This window comes from Miniopterus natalensis, chromosome 5, assembly GCF_054644295.1.
Source record: "Miniopterus natalensis isolate mMinNat1 chromosome 5, mMinNat1.hap1, whole genome shotgun sequence".
Classification (NCBI taxonomy): Eukaryota; Metazoa; Chordata; class Mammalia; order Chiroptera; family Miniopteridae; genus Miniopterus; species Miniopterus natalensis.
The window spans coordinates 22,867,034-22,887,199 of NC_142085.1; the positions used below are offsets into that span (position 1 = coordinate 22,867,034).

The window sequence follows — 20,166 nt, forward strand, 5'->3', positions numbered from 1 at the left end:
TTTGACATTTAAATATTCAATTATTAATGAAAGAGGTTGGAAAGTAGGATTATTTAAGCTAGAATTCCACCTCAGGAGCAGATAATTCATTCTCCTTCTCTCTCTCAAACAGTAATAATTTTGAAACAAAAATTATTTTGTCTCAAATCACCACTTTAAGGCATAGTTATGACTTTGAATGTCCAAGGCATTTTCAGGCCCAAGACTGAACATCAGGAGGCCAGAATCCCAGCCCAGTTCTCTCACCGATGGTTGTACTCTCTTTGGAAGGCGTTTCCTCTCTCTGGGCCTCCATTTTTCACCCTTAAGGAGAAATTTGGACTGAATGATCGCCAAGACCCATTAGAGCTCTCAAACTGCAATTTTGGCCCTGTTGGCTCTGTGCAATGCTGTGAGATTTCAAACCTTCTTTGTTATTTTATTTTTTAAATTGAGGTAACGTTGGTTAATAATGTTATGTAAGTTTCAGGTGCACAACATTATAATTTTATCTTCGTGCAAAGTATAGTGCGCTCACTGCCCAAAGTCTGGTTCCCATCCATCACCATACGTTGACCCCATGTACCCATTTTACACACACCGCCCCCTTCCCCTCTGGTAACCACCACCCTGTTGTCTGTGTCTATGGGTGTGTTTTTGTTTTGTTTGTCACTTGTTTCTTGTTTGGTTGTATATTCCACACCTGAGTGAAATCGTGCAGTTTTTGTCCGTTTCCACCTGACTTGTTTCACTTGGCGTAATACACCGAAACCCTTTTTCACACAAAGTGGTGGGTGGAGCTCCCGACTGATGACGGCAGAGTCCATACACTTGCATTCAGTTACCTTTCCCACCTGATGTTCAAGGGGGCTCTTCAACTTTCAATGATCAGTAATTCAATTAAGGGAAGAAAGAAAGAAAGAAAAATAACCAAATAGGAATCTCAGGCAAAATCCTTTGATACCTGTTCTCAGTAAAGATGCCAGGTCAGAGTGAGATCATGCGGTCAGTCGGGCATGGAGGAAAGACAATCTTAATTTTGCCTAGTGAATGTCTTTGAGATGTTCCCTGCCATAGAGAGTGTTTTCTGGTAATTAACCTAAATTAAGAATGATAACGTTAATGCTTTTTTCATACTACCTATGATTTATTGAGCCTTTGTTATATAGAAGACACTTTACCCAGGAGACAACTTTGGAGCATCTGCCCTGTTCAGAGTGATTCTTCTTTTTCAAGAACTACTCAGTCTCTCTCACCTCCTGCACAGGAGCGATGGGCTCTGCCAGCCATGGTGACAATACAGACCCCCTCCTTCCAGCCATGACTAATTTGACCAGGTCCACCGAGTCACCCAATTCAACTGAAACCCAGATTTCATCCTAGGAATTTAGCATTGAGACTCTGAGGCAGCTCTGTGTGTGACAAACTGAAACAATTTCAGGGACTGTGGGGCCACCATATTTTGTCACACACAGTGAGGAACAGAACAAGGTAATTGGTAAAGAAAGCAAAACAAAGCCAGTGGGATGGAGACAAGTGAAGAGATTAAAAGAGTACACTAAGTCCCCACTTAATGTCGATAATTTTTTGGAACTGATGAAAAACAATATACAATAAAACTTATTTTATTATAGGCTAATGGATATAAACAAGAATTAGGTTCCTATGACATCCATCAATGTCATAAACAATGTTAACCTAAACAACACTATTTGAGGACCTGCTGTACCAAGAAACGGTATTTAGTATGTGACTGTGTCGCGTTGGGAAAAGCCTGGTGGATCCACTCTTCCTCTGATATGGAAAGCAAGTGTCTGCCAGCGCCTGCACGTAAGGAGCGAACAGATCCCCTCATTCACCAATCGAAATGCTGTGCTGCTTTCTGTGAGGTTTCCCTTCATGTCTGAGTACCTACCCCCTAAACTGTGTGACAAAGTCGGTGTGCACGCCATTTGGACTGATTCCTCTCCTCACCCACCTACCACTTCTTACTGTTACAGTCCCAGCAAGCTCCAAGCCCTGAGACTACATAAGGTATGAAAATTGTATTATTTTCAAAACAGTAATTTAATTACTTCTCTTTTGAGAATTGAAATCCATCCTTCTTTGCAAGAGAAGCATCAACAAAACGCTTACTCATATATAATATGTCATACCCTTAGGGGTGGGATGATGTTTTCAGACTACTGAGGATTCTGGACACTATCTCCACCCTGTTCACCGTATTTCCTTCTACTTATTATCTCTCCCAATTAATTCTGAATTCAGTGAATGGTCAGAGAAACAGGGATTCTGAGACTTTGTGGATTTGCAAAAGCCTGAATTTTGAATTTAAAAGAGCATAAAGTATATGCCATGTTTTGATGATCTATTGCTGTATAACAAATTACCCCAAAACCTAGCAGCTTAAAACAGTCATTTAATATTGCTCACAATTTTGTGGTTTAGGAATTGGGAAGGGCTCAGCTGAGTGGTTCTTGTTGGGGTCTTTCGTGCAGTGTCAGTCAGGCATTGGCTGGGGCAGGAGTCAGCCGAAGGCTCTACCAGGCTGAGTGCCCACGATGGCTCCCCCACATGGCTGGCAGGTGATGCAGCTGTGGCTAAGAGCACAGCTGGACACTTGACTGAAGTACCGACCAGTGGCCTCTCCATGTCGCTTGGGCTTCTCACAGCATGGCAGCTGGGAGGAAGCATCTGGAGACCGGGGGTTCTGAGACCAAAGCAGAAGCTGCCACCCTTCTCCTGATCTAGTTTCAAAAGCCACACAGTATTATTGTCATCATAGTCTATAAGTTTCAAGTGAGTCACTGAGGTCAGCCCAGTCCCAAGGGGAGGGAAATTTTACCTCACTTCTCTTTGGGAGAAAAGCCACCATCTTTAATCCAACATATGCCACAAACAAATGATTTGAAGAACTAAGAAAGAGCCCAGTTACCCTCTGAAACTGAGGCAGACAGTTGGAGGGGGAAGGGAGACAAGTTAGACGCTGAAGCACCCACGGGAGGAAACACCTCTCTGCTCACATCAGCCCAGTCAAACGCTAGAGAAGACAAGCTAAGAAACGCCAGAATCCCAGTATGACTTAGGGTATCTGCAAATCCTGGAAACATGTCTTACGTCTTACAAACTCGGAATGATGCAAAAGCATTGGGTAGAAATGTCTATGTGCTGTTTAGGCAGGTGGGCTTTAGAGAGCCTGAGAGTGCTCCACATAAGAGCCACGTGTTTCCAACACACAGTTACAAATTCAAAAGACAGTGCCGTGTTAATAAAGGGCGTGGGGATTTTCTGGAAGACGATCACCAGGGTATGATAGGCATGAGGGCGTCTTGGCAGCCTCCTGGGTGGACAGAAGTCTGTTAAGGTCAGGATGGCCCTCTCCCTGGTGCCTGGTGACTTAGACACAAGCCTAGAGAAAATATGGGGGGTTGTTTTGGGAAGGAGACTGGAACTGTCTGAGAGTTAATTAGTGTCCTTGGTGGAATGGGGCTCAAAATAGAAATTAAATGCAGTTACAAAAATATAAAAATTAAATTCTTGCATCTGAGTTGGCGAACTGATTCACCTCATCTCACATATAACATAAGGTTCCCTTTCTGAGTGGATGACTTAGAATCAATTTTAACAACCAGTAGACTAATAATTATCCAAAGAATGGGCAGTACAACAGGTGCTTCTACATTACACAAAAAGAGAATGTTATTTCGTTTTGTACGATAAGGCCTGTTCTTCACAGTAATTCCTGAATCTCTGCCAGACCTCAGAGTTTTAGACTCCCAGAAACATGGCGTGGATAGGACTTATTCAGAATAGCAAGACTGACAATGTTTTAATATTTCTTAAAAGCCAATGTGTATTCCTCATGCCAATGTCTAAATTAGTTGCCTGGCTTAAATATTTCAAGTCAAAATGCCTTGACTTTTTTTTTATTGAAGTGTTTATCCCCTAAAAGATAATGAAGCTAGATTATAGGTGAGTCACCTCTGAAAAGATGTGTCATCATTCCATAATAATTTGAAGAACTTACAATTGAAAGTACAAATCAAAACTACAGTACTGTAATTGTTAGGAAACTTGACTTCAATTAAACAGTTACCCAAAAAAGTCCTGTAAGAATTCAAATAAACTCAAAATGAAAATTTTAAATGTGGAAAAACATGTCATTGGTTTAGAAATATGCTCTTGGTATTATGTGTTCATTTATTTGTTTTTAAAATAAAATATCCATAAATGTAACAGATAATGCTACATCCCCAGTGCACTCAAGTTGTACATATTAATTTGAGGTGAGAGAGCAACAAGAATATTTGGCAAATATTACTGAATCAATAGGGTTAGTTAATTTTAAAAGATTTTAATTATAAGTTTGGCTTTCATTAAAGCTATGACTTTATTATGAACAGAAAAATTAGAAATATTTTTAATATCTGTGATTTTATGTGAAGAATATAGTAAACACATTCTAGAATAATTGCTGGGTTTTAACCACTGAACTTGTTTGGTTAAGAGGAAGTACTGGCTTCCTCAGACAAATGCTACCAAATAGAACTCTGAGCAACGGGTATTAATAGAATATCACCTTCCACCAGCTCTTTCCAGTCCTCTCACCTTTTGTAATCATTTCCAAATATGTCCTTTACTGAAGTCAAAGGAAATTATAAGAAGGCTCAATAGACCTTAAAAACACTAATGACAGTTCTCTCCACCTATTTGCAGAAAAGGAGGGATTAGAAGCAATTACTGTGCATTTATCTCATTCTAGCCAGAAGAACTTCATAGCTTCCTGCTAAGTAATTAATTTCATAGCTTTCAAGTGTGCATTTGAAATAAAAAATTATTAAAACTCCATTGTTTAAAGTGTGTATGAATAAAAGGAATTAAATACAACAGTAACTGCATCCCCCTCACCCCGCTTCTTTATGCTTGGCTTAGCATTCTGGAATTTTATCTCCAATCATGCTGGCACCAGGCCTCCATTCTGCTCTGTCTGGGGAAACTGGGCCTTAGTAATGTGGATTCGTGGGTGATTTAAGATAAAGAATAAGAACTTCCCACTTTATAAAAGTCAGCCTAGTAACTGAGTACACAGTATGTTTCACATGTCCTTGGTTACTGAATACATCTTTTCTGATCTAGGAAAACCTTTATGTCTTCCTTATGGCTTAAAGTGAGGTCTGCTTTGCTCCCATAGGATGCTGTCCTGGCACCAGTTGGCCTGATTTGGAAAGGCATGGGCTTCGTTCTCCTCACGGGAGGATCGCTTGGCACTGGGAACAGAATTGTTGCTAATGGTGGAAAATGAGGCATTGTAAAATATTCAGGTGCTAGCTAGATAAACAGAGAAGTTCATTTATTTCAACTATATTGGAAAAAAGCTTAAGCAAAATAAATTGTCTTTAAGAAATCCTGGCCCAGCTGGGCATGTGTCAGCGGTTGAGCATGGACCTAAGATCCAGGAGATCTTGGATCGATTCCTGGTCAAGGCACATGCCCGGGTTTCGGGCTTGGCCCCCAGCAGGGGACGTGCAGGAGGCAGCTGGTCAATGATTCATCATTGATGTTTCTATCTCTCTCTCCCTCTCTCTGAAATCAATAAAGATATATATATATATTTTTTTTTAAAAAAGAAATCCTAATGGCCTATTATATTTTAATCCAATGTTTTTACATTGACAATCTTGAATTGCAGATGTTTGCAACTAAGTGAAGTTCAGCCTGTCAGCATTTAGAACATGTTTTCTTCACATATGTGTATGTGTGTGGATGCTGAAAAGAGGGCCTGAGGGAGTAAAAAAGAAGTAGAATAAACTGGAAGGTACAAGGGAAACTGTGGAGAATTTTCCACCTCAGCCTTTCAGTCAGCAGTTTTTAGTTGTTCTTTTGGCAATTTAGTCCAACATCCATTTAAGATTTAAAAGGAAATTTTCTCTGTTCCAGCAAATGGTTTGCTCTGAATGGAAGATGCCCAATGTGTACTGTGAAAAGTTGGTCTGACTCTGAGGCCATGGCTGAGCACTAGGTGGCGCACTTTCTGGAGCAAGGGGACTTCCCTGGTGACCAACAACTTAAATGCTTTTATTGTCATTTTAGTACACAGCCTAGGCCATTCTTAGGTGACTTCCCACAGTTTCAAATGAAACTGAGCCCAGCCTAATAAACCTTCCCTTTCTCTTCTAGATAAAGTATACTGTCCCACTCATCCTACCCTTTTGGGGAGCAAAACTTCTCTAAAGGGTGGATAGTAGCTGCACTCTCTACTTCTCAGCTCCCATTTTCCCCTGAACCCACTCTAACCAGGCTTTCGTCCCACACTCCTCCGCACCCAATCTCATCAAGGTCAGTGGCCTCTGGTTCCCAAATTCAATGTTCCCTCTTCAGTTCTATTGTTCCTCACTTCTTGATGCCACACTTTCCTGGCTCTCCCCACACCTCACTGGTAGACGCCTCCACCTCAGTTTCCTTGACTGACTCCCACTCCACTTCCCTTCTCCTCTCTAGCTGCTCTCTCATCCTAGGCGATCCCCTCAATCTGTCACTATCATCGCAAGAGTGACTCCAGTGCTGGTTTCTGTCTTGCTCTTGCTCTTTTGCTCTCTTTTGGATTGCTTGCTCTGGAGGAAGTTTGCTGATCTGCCATGAGGACACTCAAGCAGCCCTGCAGAGAAACAGACATGCAAGGAACGGAGGCCTACTGCCAACAGCCAGAGAACAACTGAGGCCTCTGACAACATCCATATGAGTGAATCATGTTGAAAGTGGACCCCTGATCCCCGGTCAAGCTTTCAGATGAGTGCAGTCCCTGCTGATGACTTGACCACAACCTCCTGACCCAGAACCACCCAGACTCCTGATCCTCAGAAACTATGTTAGATAATAAGTGTTTGTTGCTTTAAGCCATTAAACTTTGGGGTGATTTGTTATCCAGCAATAGGCAACTGGTATACCCATGCCTACCTCTCTGACCTCATCTTTCAATACTTTCTCACTATGTTCCCACAACATCTCCCTGCCTACTATGCCTGAAATACACCAGAGTTCTTCCTGACCAGGTCCTTACCCTCACTGGTTCCTCTGGTTAAGATTCTGTTACCCTGGATCGTCTTGTGCTTGGCTTCTTTCTGTCATTCAGGACTTAGTCTCCTATGACCACTCATTCTAAGTTAACCACTTCCCCATCACCATCCCAAAGAGTCTCCATCACACTGCTCTGTTTTATTTCCCTCATAGTGTTCATCACTAATCATGATTCATTTTTTTCTTGATTTGTTTATTTACTCACTATCTGAGCAAGAAAATGCTGTTACCATGGCATCCTCTGTGTCTAGAAAAATGTAGGGAACAAAATAGGTGCTCAGTAAACATTTATTGAGTAAAACAATGAATAAAATAATTTCAATGTTATTTATTGGAACCTTAATCCTTAAGACAATTTTATCAATTTCTAATGTCAGAGTCTAAATATTGTTTTCTATGGGTTTGTTTAGCTGGCCTGTTGACTTAGAATGTTGCAAATATGTTGAAAGTTTCAAAGGACAAATATTTTTAAACCTAGCTATGAGTGCAGAGGGGAGGTAAACAAATACTGTGGGAGAAAGTTCGGAGGCAAGATGGATCAGAATCAAGACAGGTTAAAGTTGTGCTGCCTGAGGGCTGCCTCAGTCCAAGCAGCGCTTGTTGGCAGAATGTTTCTAATACATATTTGTTCTTAAAGATTTTGGAATTGGAAACATACTGTATATAATAGCTCAAATCTTGACCAGCTTCCCCCCAGTACAGTAAGAGAAATTAATATCTACTTTATTTGAATTATATATATGTAAATTCTCTCCATAAAAATGGTGTATGGTATAAAGATCAAATACCCAATGTTAATTATTTTATGACAAATATCTTATATTTTTATGTTTTTATATTACAGATCACCTAGGAGCAGTTTTCAAAATATTTAACATTTGGTATGATAAATATAAGTTAATATATAAATCAGTATATATAACCAAAATTAAAAACACATTTCTATTTATAGTTCCAATAATTCTTACCTAAATTATGAACAGCATAAAGATGGATAGAGCTATAGTGCAAACCAGTCACAAATCACTGTAATCATTTCTATGTGATTCTATGTGGAATTATTTCTGTGATTTTTATAAACCGTCCATGTGTCCTGGGCTGTTAGGATTGGCAGTGGGTACCTTACTCTGTGAAGGCCATTGCCTCCTGTTGAGGTGGCACTTTCCTGTATCTGTGACTCCTGGTGAGTTCCTAGGTCTCTCTACTGCTTTCTGTCCTGGTCCCTTTGAGGGTAGGGGAGGTAGAGCCTCCCACTGTGCTAGCCCCGCAGTGCTTCACCATCCTTTGAGGTATCTTAACCTTACCACCAGCTTTGTCAATAGGCATTTCATTCAACTCTCCTCAGCCACTGTTTTTGAGTGAAGGTGCTATCTTAGTCTTCTCGTCTTCATAGCATCAGCCACGATGAGGTCTCAGTGCTCTGAGGAATGATAATTGTGAGGCAGGTGGAGTAAAGAAATGGGAAGGTGGCTCTGGTATCTACCAGGCCTTGGTTACTTCATTTCCAATAGTTTAATCAATTTCTCCTAAAGAATTAGGTAGGGCCAAGGGGAATTCTCCTTTGAATCCTTGGAGTAACCCTATTGCTGAGAAAACTTAGGTTGGAATCCTTGAGGAGGATTCACAAATTTTATTGGCCTTGTAATTGCCTTTTGAGTTTCAAATAGTCTTTTTCCACTGTCCAGGCTTTCTGAAATAATTACCAACCCTTTTGAATGGTCATTTGCATTGGGGTCCATGAAAGGTGGATTTAGCCATCGATTGCTGTAATTGTAGGCTCGTTACTTAGGATGCCTGATTTGGGGCACTTAGGGCTTGTGCAGCTTTGTTTTTAGTATTTTTTTTGAATAGCTTGAGTAATCGGCTCATGGGTTTGCCCGGTGGCCCTATTAAGTTCTAATTTTTTACCTTTTGCTCAAGTTCATCTTGTAGACCCTCAATAGAGGCTGAATTAAAAAGCACTGAGGTGTCATCATTGACTTCATCTTTGTTGGAATACTGTTTAAAAACCTTTTCAAATCTGTTATGCTCATCGAAAACAATATCATTAGTTTGTTTTTAACGCATTTTTAAATTCTCTTCCAATCAATAACTTGAAGAAAAGCCTTGGGTATCTTTTCATGAAGTGGGAGCGAGCTTTCGGGCTTTCTGCGTGACTTCTCAACGTTGACAGAGGAGGTCTCTCATAAGGTTGTGCCATCGAAAAGTTTAATTTTAAATGGAGCAGTAAGCCCGGCCGGGAGTGGCTCAGCGGTTGAGCGTTGACCTGGGATCCAGGCGATCGGGGTTCGATTCCCGGTCAGGGCACATCCCCAGGTTGTGGGCTCAATCAATGACTCTCTCATCATTGATGTTTCTATCTCTCTCTCCCCCTCTCCTTTCCTTTCTCTGAAATCAATAAAAATATATTTTAAAAAATAAAAATAAAAAAATAAATGGAGCAGTAAGAGCAGCCCCATGTCAAAGGGGACTTCAGCAAGTGAAGGGTAAAGAGGGGGCAGACAGGCAGAAAGCAAAGAAGCAGAAAGTACACATAAGGAGACATCAGAACATTTAGAAGTCTCCTCAAGTTTAGCAAGTATCTGAGGCAACTCAGAATTTACTTTGGTTAATTTAGGATTTGTGTTTTGAGAGGAAGCACTTTTCAATGTTTGAAGGCCTGAAAACGCCAATTAAAATATGCTTCCCATTCATGTTATTTAGTTTTGTAGTCTTTTTCCAATTGACTGTGCAGATAGACTAACTTGAGGAGTTCTAAAGAGCCCAAGTTGAACAGTTTATGTGTATATCCTTTCAGGTAATAATGAACCAGTAAGACAGAAACTTGCAGGATGAAGGCCTGTAATTCTTTATATATAAATCCAGCAGCAGTTCCAGGAGGTGGCTGTCCAGCAGCCAATCCCTTAGAGAGTGAACTTCCTGGTTTCAAAGAGTAATGACTCAACATATGGGCATTTTAAGTCCCATAGACAAAAAGCCAATAAGAGAAGCACCTAAATAAAGCCTGAACCTCAATTAAGATGGGGTGTTAGGGTCCAGGAGGACTTCCCACAACAATCCGGTAGCACTTGGGAGATGTAGAGCACAGTGGACTCTTGGAGGCTATTACTCGAGTCATGAAGGTGATGGAGGAGTATGGAAGTCACCCTGGATCCCACTTCTGACACTATGTAATGTCAATCCATTTGGACCAAGAGCTACAAGGAAACAGAAGCTTTACTTGGGGATCTTAGGAATTCCAATTCAGAACATACAGATATGGGTGGAAATCCAAATTGCGTTTTAAGGAGGAAAGGAGAAGAACTGACTTTATAAAAACAGAAAAAAAGGGCTTCCAAAGGGGTTATACAAGTTGTTGTGAAAGAGCTGTCAGTGGTGGTATCGAGCAGACATAGGCTGGCCTGGACATGATTGATTGCTTTATGTCTATTGGGAGGTGAATATTTTATTGCTTTTATTTTCTGGGACAATCATCATCTAACCAAGTTTATATCTACAAGCATTTACAATTCTGAAAACTTCCACATAATTAAAAGTTGGTGAATATTAGTATATTGCTGTCTAAAAATATGTAAGTTAGCACAGCACAGTTCTCAAACTTACAATTAGACACATTTAAATTTTGTGCGAAAACACAAAATATTCTCTTGTAATGTATGAAAAAAGGTAATAGGTGTGTAGTGTCTAAAAAGTATTATTGGTACAAATATCTATAGACTTGACAATATGCAAACTGTGACATAAATCTATCAGAAACTACAAAAGCAATATTGGTCTTGTACTTCCAATTTGCTAAAAGACACAAGCTCGAGATGGGAACAAGCTCAGTTACAGTTAACACAAGAAAATAAAGTCCTAGGCACAATAGGGTTTCCGGAAAGCATGGCAACTAGCAAAGAGTAGGTCTTTGGATGAGAGTAGATCCAAGATGATGCTAAGCCCACAAGCTAAAGTTAAATGGCTGGAAATATGGAGAGAAAATAGTTATAGAGGCAGGGAACCAGGAATGGCCTAATTGAGGGTTTCTGTAAATAGACTTGAATGTTGGAACTGAGTATTTTAACAAGAAAGCTTTTTATTGGTACCAGGATTTATCTTACCACTCTTCCCCCAATCTCACACCACCCATCCTAACCAGCAGTAGCTCTGGATTTCCTTGGTTTCCATGGACACAGAGAAAAAAGAGAGACTGGTCTGTCTTGCAGATACTTAGCATATACCGTTAGCCTCACATTACATACTAGAATGAGAGAAGTCGGTGATCTGAGGTAGGAAACTTAGGGAAAAAAACCTGGAAAACAATTTATAAGTTTTAGCCATATCTCTACACTGCCACCCCCCTCACAATTTCTTTTAACATAAGCATCATGCCCCATCTTTTAAAAAACTCATATCTCATAAGAGGAAAAGTAGGCCTATCAATGAAATATGTCCCTTCGAAGATCCCATCTATGAGCTATCTTTATGGGCTCTTGGCATCTTCTATCGCACAATTCCTACTCATTGGCAGTAAAAAAAACCCCAGGTAGATTGATGTAGGCCTCCCTGAAAGTTTGCCATCAAGAAAAATGACGAGACCCACAGATTACCTCCCCAAAACCAGCTTAATCAATATAGAGTACAAGACATTAGCAACTGAGCCCTAACTTGCAATCACAAGAGTGCTTAGTGAGAAAGGCACTAAGCAGGGGAAGAAACACAGAGGGTACCTAGGCCGAGTCGGGCTGACTACACACATCTGTTCCTTATGCTTGGGTAGCCAGTATAAGTCACCACAATGTCTTTTTTCATAGACTTTTTTAAGTTTCTCCACAAAATCCATCAATTCAAGCTAGTTCATGATGCTTCAAAACAAAGTCATCAAAAGAAAAACATGCACTATGTCTTACAATGGTGCAATCTTTAAAAATAAGACTAGGGTAGAAAAAACACGTGGACAAAACCAGAGCACTGATACAAAGCATAAAAACAACCTGTGTTCTGCAAACACACCAATGCATTCTATAAATGAGGTATCATGACATGAAAGAAAGTGAAAACTATATTTAACATTACTCTCTCTAGAGAGCAGAATTTCTTGTAGCTGCTACAGTATCTAGCTTGTATATCTATGTAAATTTTCTGTTCTGTTAATACAAAATGAGGCTAAAATTTGCCAATTTGTTTCTCACAGACATGGAAAAACCCACAGGAATCTCTTTGGGGCTGTGCACGTTCACCTTGCCCCCTATTGTCCACGAACGACCCCGTCTCTCCCTAACTACTCTCCTCTTCACTTCTCCCTGGCCTTGCACCCAGCCTGGCACACAGAGAATCCCAGAGGCCCAAAGTTCTACAGCGGCTGTTTGCAAAGGGGGAGGAGACTCCAGTAACTGCCTCGATGGACACACTTCATGTGAGAAGGAAAGTACCGTGACTGCCTCTCAGGGGTAAAAAAGCAGGATGGCAGGATGCCTACGAGACCCAAGGACCAGAGGTGAAATCACGGGCAGAACTGCAACCAAAGCCTGGAAGGGGAAAGATTTGCCAGCAGGGGACTCCTAGCTCTTTGGAATTGGCTTCTAATGGGCAGAGTGCATTTGGGGAAGGAGCAGACGCTAAAAAGAAGACCGCAGCTGCTGGAAGTTGACAGGAGGGACCATCTAGGAGTGTAAGAAAGCAAGGTCGAAGCTTGTCCAGAAACAATTCCTACACTGAGGAGGAAGAGAAGAAGGAGAGCTGTGGGACATGCAAGTCCAACCTGGCCCGGCCCCGCCCGGGAAGGCAGGATTCAAGCGAAGAAACTGAAAGAGAGGAGCCTTGGCCCACATCTTTCTCCACAAAATGCACTCAACAAACTTCACATTGCTCTTTAACCACCTGTAAAAGAGCTGCTCAGTCCCCTCCTTTGCCCCTCAAAAGCTGCAGTAAATTCACTAATTGGATGGGCTGGTATGATTTCAGAACAACTGTAATTGTGCAACCTAGATGTCCCCTTCCCCTCTCTCTGAGGATATTAACAATATATATCATGATAAATATATGTTATACAATATCATGCAGAGAATATCAATAAGCACTAGTTAATTATAATAATGAATGTCTCTAAGAAACATTGCGATGATTTCTCTAACATAAGAGCCTAGGGGAAGTGAGACTATCACATCTGTCTTATCTACTAGCCCATCTGTCCCCAGAGCTCAGTCATTTAGGTGTCAGTTTAACTTCCCTACGGCTCCCTCCATCCTATCCTGCCATCTTGTTGGGAATCTGGCCTCCCTATTGGCTGTCATCCCTTTAAACGGCCTGCTCTGTGACATCAGTCTCCCACCAAACCTGCCACCACCTGGTAGAATCTTGGGGTACCCATGGAGTTGTTTGTAAACAAATTTGGATCATTGCAACTGACCAGTGACCAGTAACTGGTGACCAATGACCAGTGACCAGTGTGACCAGTGACCTTCGTACTGGACACATGTGCTCCTTGGCGTCAGCCACTGAGACCGCCTTCTCCCTCGCATCGACAGTTGATATTTCTTCTTCTTCTCTGACCATGTCAGGTAAGAAAAGAAACTTTGAAAAGTTTGTCGTTAGATATTTGTTTGCCCCTAAATTGAGCATTAGAGTCCAAATAGCATCTTCAAATAATGGGGGGAGATATTGATCTAGAACTTTGCAGACCTAATTTTAGCGTTGATTTTTACATTTACTAGCTATGTGACTTTGGAGAGGTCAGCGACTCTCACAAAATCTGTGAGGTCCTCACCTGTTACGTTAGGATGTCAGATTCCCGGTTCTCTCCAATCCCTTTCTTTTCTAACATTGAATCTTTAAGGAAACAAAGTCTTCTTGACAGAAGTTTCAACAGAAACAGAGAGAAGACCTAGGTGATGCCTAAAACTAGCGATGCATGTGCTGTACATGAATCTCACGTGTAACAGTCTCCTGCCACTAAGGTTTCAACTTGAGTATTTTAAATTTAGTGCTGTTCAAAAAGTAATGTTCACCTGTTTTTGGAGTTTTCTACCCAAACTAGGTGAAGAGAGAAAATAGGGAGAGAGGATGTTGAGTTCTGGGCCACAGGGAGGAAAGTATTTAAATGTAAGACTGTTTCGGGGTGTTTTCACCAGCACAGGCCAACAGGATCATGAGGGAGCGGAAAATAGAAGCATGAAGCGGGGAACTGTAGGGATGGAGGAGGAGAGCCTGCAGGAGCGCTCCCGCTGAAAGGGTGGTTTGGGGGGGAACAGGGCAGGGAAACGAAGGCTTTTCAATTGAAGCGGGAAGAGCGCGGGGAGAGGGAAGAGCGCGGGGAGAAGTCAGCTCAGAGCAGCGCAAAGGAAAGTTGATCTTAGCAGGTGCTTAAGGGAAAGACAGGGAGGGACAGTGAGGCAGGAACAGGGCGTCACCAGGCAAAGCAACTCATCAAAGCATTATATTCAGTTGTCTGTGTTTTTCTATTGCCTTCTGAACACAGATGGCATGTGACAGTTTGGAACATAAACATTTAAAAATATATATTTCAGAAATGATGTTTCCTAGAAACAAGAAACCAAGAAAGATGGTTATCCAGGGAATTGGTGGAAACAATTTTCAGTGTTTCACTTTATTCTGATTTTTAAACTCTGTAGATGTTTTGTCTGTTAAAAATAACATTGATTTTTTTTCAAAAAACATGATATATCCTAACTTGAATCAGAAAGATGAATTCCTTTGTGTGATAAGCATGTTCCAAGTCAAAACTGGTTTTCATCTTGACAGTTATTTTCTTCTGACACAGAGAGCACACTGATGCCCAGCCACCACCTCTTTCAATGTCTTAGCTACCTAAGGAGAAAAAGAAACTCAAGTCTCACATCTCTAACTTCACATTTATCTAAAAACCATTTGGTGGAGTCTCTTGGGGATTCCTACATTACAGTTTTTGGGTTTTTTTAATTTGGATTCCAGGAATAATGATTTTTAAGGCCTTGGGGCCAACACTTTTCGGGATGTTGAAGATTCTTATTATTTAGGTGTTAAAATAACTATAAAAACCTGCATAATATTTTTAAGTGTTCTTTCTTCTTTGTTCTGTGGTAATATTAATTGAAATATATATTTCTACTAGACTGAATATCTGTGACTTGCTGAGTAATATTCAGAAAAACATGAATGAGCACAATAATGGAATTCCTTTACATCTATGTTGCTTTCTGCTTTCTACCAGCTTTTCCTAAAATATTTGTCGACACATAAATCCACATTGATTGCATTTCACTGCTTGTCATGCAGTTTTGACTGATATATCTTCTCTGTCCGTATGTACTGGCTAGGAATTTATGCAAAATCACCTTCTATTGTGTGGGGTGTTTTTTGGTTAATAGTATTTACTAAAATAGAATAGGCAATATTCACTATTACAATATTATGGGTAAAAAACAGAATTTCATTTATTAGTAAATTTATTATGCTTTGATGCCTGCTACAACCCCAATTTCAGAAATATATATTTCGTTTTAGTTCCGTGATATACGTTGTTCTTGATTTTTCTCTTTGTCTTTCCAGAAATTATATCTTCTTTTATATGTCATATGTAATATATGACTTATTCATGTGTGAATTATTACTGTTATTACCATTAGAACAAGTTTCTAGATGAGGAGACCAAAGCTCAGGGAGTTTAAATAATGTTTTTCTTACACAAAGCACTTCTTGAGAAACTCATCCTCAGATAGTCATTTTGTGGTAGGATCAGAAACCAGGCATGTAGAGAGTGAAAATGACCCTTTAAATTTACCAACTGACTGAGCTATATGTGAACTCTAGGAAATAGGATGTTAACTGTGCAGGCAAGATGAGACACTGAAGATTACAATGGAAATAGCTGTATTTTATTCTCATGGACAAAAGAACAGCTCCATTAGAAGGCCTATTGCTCCCAGTTTTTGGCCATGTAATGCTCAGAGCAGAGCCCTGGCAAGGAAGTCAGGATGCTTAGACTATGTAACCTGGTAATGATGCTAACCTACCTAGAAAACTGAGCCTCAGTTCCCTCACTCATGAAATGAGAATGTTAGAAGAAAGTTTTTCTAAAGACTCCTCGTTCTAAAATGCTTCAATTCTAGGAAAGAGCATAGGAATCAACGCCAGGGCAGACTCAGGGGAAAGGCAGGGCAGGGAGCGTCTGCCTCTAGCCCAGAGAGCAATGCATGAACCACACCACAGGGGCTTGTGCCCATGTTTGCCCACTTTGGGAGCATGGGCAACTCATACAGAAGAGTGGCAAACTGCTCAGGCACTTACGACCAGCATAAACTTGGACTTTGGGGACCCAAGTGAGCTCTGGCATTCAAGGCTTTCTGAGAGCAGCAATCTTAAGATAACACTATTCTTCAAACAAAGTGAGAGTTTATCAGGCTCTTTGATTTTTATCATCAACCTCTTGTTCCCTACAGAGAATTTGCAAAATCCACCTGCACTTGGAATTTCAGAGTCTCTGCAGCTCTCTTTTCGTGCAGAGAGCAAGGCAGCCTCCCTAACAGGAAGCGTCTGCAACTTCTACAGAGTCTCTGCTCCCACCATCGGTGCCGCACGGCTACTTCCATCAGCCTCGGGCACCTCTTTCCAAACACTCATGGGTAGTGCCCACCTTTACCAACATTCTAGCACAACTGTGTTGTCTGGAGTGACTGGCCAGAGCCAGATCTCCACCTCGGCTGCTTCCAATCCTGGCCTTTTTCAGTGGGCTCTCACAGGAGGCCCTGAAAGGGAGTCATCATCACTCAGAGACTTCACTGTGACCATCACTGAGCAGGACACAGCTGTCTCTTTTATGTCTATGGCATCCCTGTATGATAAAACCTCAGATGCCAATAACATGGCCCCTCTGTATCCATCCCTTTCTGCCAGCCTTGTTCAGGGGGCACCATCTCACATTCCAAATCAGGGGCATAGCCTGTCACTTCCCTACCAGGGTGGAAGCCAGCTATATTACTACAATCAAGGCCCAGTGGGCCCTCTGCTCTCTGGAGAGCATGGTCCCTACCTGCAGGCCTATGGCTCTGTGTCCTACACAGAGAGCAGGGCCTCTGCCCCTCAACCAGAGATGGTCATGGTGCTACAAGAGGGTCAGCCCACAGATGTGATGCCACCAGCCTGCACCTCTGGAATCTGCTACTCTGTGTCTGCTCAGCCCATCACAAAGACAAGTTTTCAAGGTGAGTACCAACAGCAAGAAGGGAGAGGAGGAAGGTCAGCATCTGAATACAGGGTCAATCTGTAGGCTTTATATCCTGTCACTTTCTAACTACCACCCTCAGCCAGAGCTCTTCATTTTCACCCTCTTTATGAGAGCACCTACCAGAGGGGGGAAGGCTGTGTATGCTATATGTTTGAGAAGCCCAACAGCCTACCAACAGATCCCTTACTTTTCATTGTCCTCACTGATGAGCCCCACACTGTAATGAACTCCCTTCCCTGATTTATTGCTTTAGTCTCTTTGGAAGGCATTTCAGATATTGTGACAGTGCCAGTTTTCCTTTCCCTCTCTTCCTTAGTTTATGCCTGGATTTGGGATCTTGTGTTCCAAGATCTTGTCCAAAGCAAGCAGGCTAAGATTCTGCCCTTGCTTATATATTTCATCAGGGAGAACTCCATTCCCTCTCTTGGTCCTTGGTGTGAAGTGTTATTTTCTCAGGAAAGTGGAGAGAATTAAAAAGATTCCATATGAGAATGCTAGCCTTGTAAAACATTTTTTAAATCACATTTACTTTTTATTTGACTTATGACAACCCCGTGAAATGCAATGAAAATCATGAAACAATGACATCAAATGATCACCAGTAAGAAATAGAACGGTTTTCTCCTATCTCCTAGCACAGGGCACTGCCCATGAGCCTTCAGAAGAGCTAGTAGAATGCCTTTCCCATTCTTGCAAGGTGCATGATTGCTGCATTGGTGATAGGAGGAGCATCTTACTTCCCAGGCACTCACTGACTTCCCCTTGATTCTTTTGTAGTGATGGACACTTCCCTGGGGATGGACACTTCCCTGGGATTGCAACTTCCAGGCCAAACATTTTATCGACCACAAACTGCAGAATTCCCCAAGTCCTGCAGTAGCACACATATCCAGATACTTGAGAGGAACCCACCCCCTGAGCTTGGGGATACTTCAATGGCAGCTCCAGTCCAGAGTCCTGGTAATCTCCTGCCACTGCCACCAGCTCCAAGCCAGGAACAGAAGGAGAATCAGAATGGGCAGGGTATTAACACCGAGCTTTCAAAGCTCCGGGATGCCAACAAGGCCCCATCAGAAAAGCAAGATCTTCCACTGCTCCCTTTAGAAACCCCTGACATTCACCAGGCGCTGGCCTGCACTGATCCCCTTGGCCAAGAGGAGCAGCCTGATTGTGAGAAAGCTGGTCTGGGACATCCTAGCCTGAGTCTTAACGACCAAGGGACACTTGAAAAGGAGACTGATTCAAATGAGAGTTTTGCAGACATTGCTACCCTGGTGGAGGTTATTCGCCTTCCACGGGTCTTAAATTCCCTGGAGGACCTTGATCAACCCAAAGGTCCCAAGGTGATCAAAACCAAAGATACCAGAGCCATCAAGTTGGATGAGGTGCAGAAAAAGCCAAGTGTCATCAGGGCTCCCTCAGATAAAGCCGGAAAGAGCAAACATAGAGCCTCTGAGTCTGTCAGTGCTGCTCCCAGGGCTAAGATCAAGCCCGAGAGCCCAGACTGTGTGTTCGTGAGAGAAGTGGCTGCTTGTGATCCTGTAGCTGCTGACAGGGCTTCTTTGAACAGGGCCAAGCATTCTGACAGCAAGCCTCAGAAAACTGCACCCAACAGGCCCAGCAAAACCAAGGGCCATGGGCAGGAAAATACCAAGACAACCAAGGGAAACATCTCCAAGAGGGGTGAAGAGAGGAAGCAGCCAGGGAACAAAGTTAAGGCTGAAGGGAAGACAACCATCCCCAAGAGGAAGCAAAGGCAACCTGAGCTGACTCAGGAGAACTTCAAGAAGCCCCGGAGCTCCCTAGGTAGGCACATGCTCGAGTCTGTGCAGGTTTTCCATGCACTGGGGAAGAAGAGCGACAAGAAAACTGAGCTCTCTTCCTCCCGGGCCCTGGGGAGCTCAAGCAACCCCAAAGTCCCCCAGCCACGCCCAGCCCTCAAAAGGTGGCTGGATAGCCAAGGCGAGGGCAAAGGTCCAGAGAAAACGCAGGTCAAACGCCAGAAACCAGATGGCAGTGCTGAAAAAGAGTCATCTCCATCTCAGTACAAGCTGCCATCTCCTGGGAAGGTCAAGTTGGTGCCATTGCTTTTTCCAACTGTGGACAAGCCTCACGCTCGACCTGTTCCTCGCAGGCCACAGTCTGTGGCACCATGTCGTCCTGCTGTGGCCAACCCTGCCAGGCCTGGTGCAGTCCTTTCATCCCGGCCAACCCCTGCATCTTTGACAGGTCCTGCCAGACCAGCTTGTCCAGATTTGACCAACGAGGCCCCACCAGGTTTGGCCAACCCTGCCCGGCCTCGTGTCCCTCAGCCTGCTGCCGCTGGGCCTGCGCCCTCCAAAACATCATCTGGCCCTTCTTTCCATCGGGAGCCCGTTCGCACTGCTGTCACCCAGCTCCGGGCCCCGCTCAAGCCTCAGAACCGGTATCTGCTCCAGGATTTCGCCCTCCAACCAATTCCGTGGAGGAGAGCAGAGGTTCTTGGGCCGGTAGTGTCAGCGCCCATCACAAATGAGCAGAGGCCAGAGCGGGAGGCCATGAGGAGGAAGGCTCAGCTAGAGCGGGAGAGGGCCGCCAAGGGCTGTGCGGGGCAAGCGCAGCATTTCAGCGCCCGAGAGAAGGAAATGGAAATTTCCCTGAACTATGGCTATGCGATGTAGGAGATGCTGCATTGCTAGAGCCCCTCTGGACATCGGCTGTTTTGCCAGAGAAAGATAAATGAATTTCTCAGTCCTCATATATTTTAAAATGATTAAATTGAGTGAATAAATATGATAGAATTAGTAGATGTGTAATAAAGAAACCTTTTAATTTTGAGATGCTGTTAAGCATGTTTTTTCTTTGGTGGGGGTGGGGATGGAAGGCCGCCTGAGGAGGTAATTGTTGGAGATTGGACTGGTGGATGAGGGGGG

The 20,166-nt window shown here is 42.7% G+C and overlaps 1 pseudogene; it reads left to right on the forward strand.

Annotated features, from left to right (window-relative positions):
• The first annotated feature begins 13,507 nt into the window (after nucleotides 1-13,507).
• Nucleotides 13,508-19,914, forward strand: LOC107545643 (uncharacterized protein C2orf78 pseudogene; annotated as a pseudogene).
• The last annotated feature ends 252 nt before the right edge of the window (nucleotides 19,915-20,166 follow it).